Here is a 4,933-nt window from a genome sequence, read left to right on the forward strand (position 1 = left end):
TGAGCCAGAAGGGACATTTTTTGTAAGCAGAGGCCTATGGGTAAGTGAAGACGTGTGTGTGTATGTGTGCAAGTGAGAATACATTTACATTTGTTACTGCAGGAGTGACTTAACAACAGGCAAGAAAATAAACCAGGGATCAGTGAGTACAATGATGTCACAATATTAAAAAAAAAACATAGCGACACCAGATTGTGGGAAGTGGAGTGTCTAAAATTTCCATTATTCATTGAGTTTTGAGGATTCAGCATTAGAATGTTGTGTATTCACTTCTCCTTCCTGCCATCATTAGCTCATTTTTGCCTGCAGCCATATGCTCTTTCCCTTCCTTTCCACAAGTTTCAGAAGAAGAGGTGCCCCTTCTCCTGCTCAGAAGTGTGTGTCCAGGCCAGTTCCTCCCGCTCCCATCAGGGCCAGGAGTCTGCAGGCTCATTGCCCCCTCTCTCGTCTGCAATTTCAGCTTCTTAGCTTTCTTCACTGTTGATTTAGGATTCAGCTTACTTGACTTTGTTCGATCATCTTTCACTCATCTATCAGTTTTCCAGCTTCCAAAATTTTGTTATTGTCTCCTCTCCTGTTTGCTTTGTTTTCAAGTATTAATGACTTAAAAAGATCTTTTTATTGTTGTTTTAGTGGATTCAGAAGAGAGCAATGGTAAAGGGATGTTTTCAGTTTGCTACCTCTAACCAGGTTTCCCCACTCACTTTTCAAATAACTTTCCCAACCACATCTCCACACTACTGAAACTGCTTTGCTAAGGTAACAGACGGCCTTTTATACCAAATTCAGTGGGTATTTTCAGGCCTTAGTTGGACTTGTCTTATCTGTGGCATCTGAAATTGACCATTCTATCATCCTAAAACATTTTTCCTCCTTAGTATTTGTAACTCATTCAAGCTTGAATCCTTCACTTCTCTGACAATTCCTTCCTGTTTCCTTTGTGGGGTCCTCTTTCTTGGTCCACACTTTTCTTATTCATTTGCCCCAAAGGTCTTTGTCTTCTGACTTTTCTGTCTGCCCAGGGGTAATTTCTTCTCATGGTTACAACTACCTCCTTGGTATGTGAGATTCATGAATCTGTATCACTGTTTAGAGTTTTCCCCTAAGCTCTAGTCCTTGAAATCCATTGTTCTTCTGGATGTTTTCACCTCAAACTCAATATTTCCATAACTAAGTTTATTTTTCCTGTAAACTTGTTTCTCCTCACTTTTTTTCTATCTCAGTGAATGATATCACATCTTCCCAGTAACTCAAAAGAGAAATACTATTGTAACTTATCGTAAAATCATTGGTTTCTGTGATGGTTTGGAGGCTTTATGGACCCAGAAAAGTATGTTCCTAAGTTAATCCATTCCTGTGGGTATAGGTGGGACTTTTTGATTAGGTTATTTCAATTGAGATGTGACCCACTGCATTCAAGGTGGGTCTCAATCCTTTTATTGGAGTCCTTTATAAAAGGATAAAAGAGAAAGAGATGTAGCGAGAAATGCCTACAGAAGTCTAAGGAAGAAGCCACAGATGGAGAAGCCAGAAGCTGATGTAACAAACCCTGAGAGAGAAGGACCAGCAGACATCAGCTTGTATCTTGCTATCTGACAGAAGAGTCCAAGCTCACCAGTAACCAGTCTTCAGAGAAGGTATTGTCCTCTTGATGCCTTAATTTGAACATTTTCATGGCCTAAGAACTGTAAGTAGTAAGTTAATAAGTCCTTACATTCTGGCAGCTTTAGCAAACCAAAACAGTTTCTCACAGCCCTATATTGAATTCTGTTAACTTGACATCCTTCTCATTGTGTGTGTGTGTGTGTGTGTGTGTGTGTGTGTGTGTGTGTGTGTGTGTGACATATCCAATATCAATGCTTTGGTTTAGGTTTTTATTATCTCTTGTCTGCCCTACTCCCATAGTTTCTTAATGATTATCCCAGTCTCTAATCCACCCTCCACAGTACCATCAAAAGAATAAGACCGTAAAGTGGATCAAGGCTTTCCCCAGCTTTAAACTCTTCAACAGCTCTTCATCTACCATAGATCAAGTTAAAAATGCTTAGTTGGGCCTAAGAGGAACGCCAACATCTGGTCTCTTACTAGCAATGTGTGTGGGTCTTAGTGTGTGTTACGGTGCCCACGAGTTAAAGTTCGAGACAGCCAATTAGAATTTAAAAAGGCCTTTGTTAGCCGGCCAGCGACTGCTCAGCTTGACTGCCTTCACACAGGGAATTCAGTGAGCAGCCCCCACCTGTGTGTGCTGGTGCCTTATATAGACAGAAACCGTATCCTGGAAACACAAGCAAGCTATTTTAACAGAAGCACAGTTGGCAGTTAGCTATTGGTTACAAAAGACAATTTCACAAAGAGTTTCACTTGGAACTGATGCAGTTATTGATTACTAAAGAGTTACAAAAAGTTTCACTTGGAATTGGTGCAGTTATTGTTAAAGGGTTATGCTTGGCTGATGCGTGCAACTGCAGTTTCGTCTCCCCTAAATGGTAAAGTTTCACTTCCTTTAACTGGTACAGTCTCACTTCCCCCTCCTCATGGCCTAATGCTGTTTACACAACATTTTTGCTTTGCAGATGTTGTAGGATTAAGGGGAAAGGGGCCCCACTTCATGTGTGGGTTCAAGTGGCTCTCTTTCTTTCTGTTCCAACCTGTAGGTGCATCCCTGTCAGTTTTAAAAATTAAGCTCAACTGTCTCCCACTCTGGTTTCCCACCCATACCCCTCACCAAGGCAGAATAAACTATTCTGTCCTTTTTTGGAAGAATTGTATACTATAGAGGGCTCTGGAAACATACTTAGGTCTAAATTCCAGTTCTACTAATGATCTGTGGGATTTTGGATAACTTTATTTAATTCCTATGTGTCTCAGTTTCCTGATCTGTAAAATGGGCTTAGTGGTTGTACCTATCACATGGGGCTGTAAAACTTAAAGGAAACAATTATGTAACAGAATTTAGAACAATTCCAAGCACATAAGCACTTACTAAATGTTTCTGCCCTCACTGTGTTCTATATAAACTTTCATAATAATCCCTCTGGGCACTTTGGTGCCCTCATTTGTTTGCATTCATATAGCTCTGTGTGATATTTTAAGCTTTTTCAAGGCAAGGACTATGTATGCTTCACCTCTGGGTCCTCAGAGACTAGAACTCTCTAGGACATACAGGAATATTTGAATACATAATTCTGGATGAATGAATATAGGAATGACAGCAGAAAGCATGCATGCCATTTGTGTACAGGGAAAAAGATGGACCTGAATGGAAAACTCTGCATGGTTTAGAGCATTTACTTTTGGGTTATCCAATTCTGGTTTTTGGAAGTTCTGGACACATTGCCTTTGATCTGTACACCTCTGTAAATTGTAGATAAGTGATAGAAATGCAAACTAATTCTTGGTTTGGACATGCAAATAAATTCAGTCCAGTGACGATTCAGTTGACTTCCCTCCATCACTATGGAAGCAGTGAGTTTTGTCTCTATTTGCACATTCATTTCAATGTTCTTGTTCTATAAGTTGCCTGTTCATTGCATTCTCCTTCAACCTGCTTGTAACTTCTGACATTCATTCATTAAAGATGAGTTAAACAAAATCTTTAACATATGTTCATTTGATAGCTGTATGAGAACCATGACTTTATTATTATTATTCTTATCTTTTAAAAGTGCCCCAAAACTGTCTAATGATATCTTGGATATTTAAAATATTTTATGAAATATCTGGACACACTCTAGAGATGATCTGAGACCATCCCTCCCATGGTACATTGAAATTATCATTCCACATTAATAAAACATTTGTCATTCGGGGCCAAGTTTGGGACTTTTTGTCTAATGGGAGGGCCAGACCCCACGGTCTCTGCTAAAACTTGCACAACTCTCCTAACAACTCATCTCCTCCCATAAGGCAGAGAACAAAGACAAATTTTTTTTTTAAGTATGTAGAGAATCATATGGGGCCCTTATGGGGTTCTGGACATATGGAATCAGAGATGTGGGAATAATCTTGAGGATTACAGTAAGGCAGATTTGGCAGAATAATAAAAGAAGGGAAATTACATCTTGAACACCCTTTCAATCTTTATCAAATTATAACTATTACAATGATCATCTAACCATAAGAGTCCACCTTAATTGGATCTACCACATTCTGGAAAATGACAGAAAGTATAAATTATCAAAGCTACTAAAGGAAAGCAGGTCAACCTAGGGCTGGCCACACAGCAAACTAATTTGGACTAACTGAGAAAAAGAATCAATCTATGATAGCAGCATGCCTTATTTGCAGCAAACTTCATCAAGAAATGCAGTTTTACAAGGTCAAATGTTACAGAGTAATGTCTTAGTTGGCTTGCTTTAATGAGTAAATCCAAGTCATTAGTAATCAACACAATAATTGTATGCAAATGCATGTGGTTAAATCTCTCAGAAACAAAAGTTTTCCTTAATTAAGTTAAGCATTCTGCCTCCTTCCATTTTGATTACATTATTCCTTTGCTTTATGGAGCAAATGTAAAATCCCTAATTATCAGCATATGAATTAGAGAGGTTTTGCTATCGTACAGAAATCCAGATAAGGAACTAATCAAGGAAAGAAGAGGAAAAGGACACCAATTTTGTCATAAAATTTTCTGCATGTTTTGTAAAAATTTCAATATATTTCTCCTCTGTTTAAAGATAGAACTGCTGATAATTATATACGTGTTTGTTAGGGATTAAAAGATTGCTCAGTGATCTATAGGCTTTTATAGCCTGCCTACAAAGTCATAAGGTCAGTAGCGTTAGGGATGATCATTCACTGAGTGTTTACGAAGTGCCAGCCCTGTGCCAAGTGCTTTATATGTCAACTCTCATAAGGATACCCATTGTGCAGATGAGGTATAAAAACTTTTTTTTTCCCTATTAGTCATTTCTCCTGTATGGCCATACTCTCT

Source organism: Choloepus didactylus, chromosome 8, assembly GCF_015220235.1.
Source record: "Choloepus didactylus isolate mChoDid1 chromosome 8, mChoDid1.pri, whole genome shotgun sequence".
Taxonomy (NCBI): domain Eukaryota; kingdom Metazoa; phylum Chordata; class Mammalia; order Pilosa; family Megalonychidae; genus Choloepus; species Choloepus didactylus.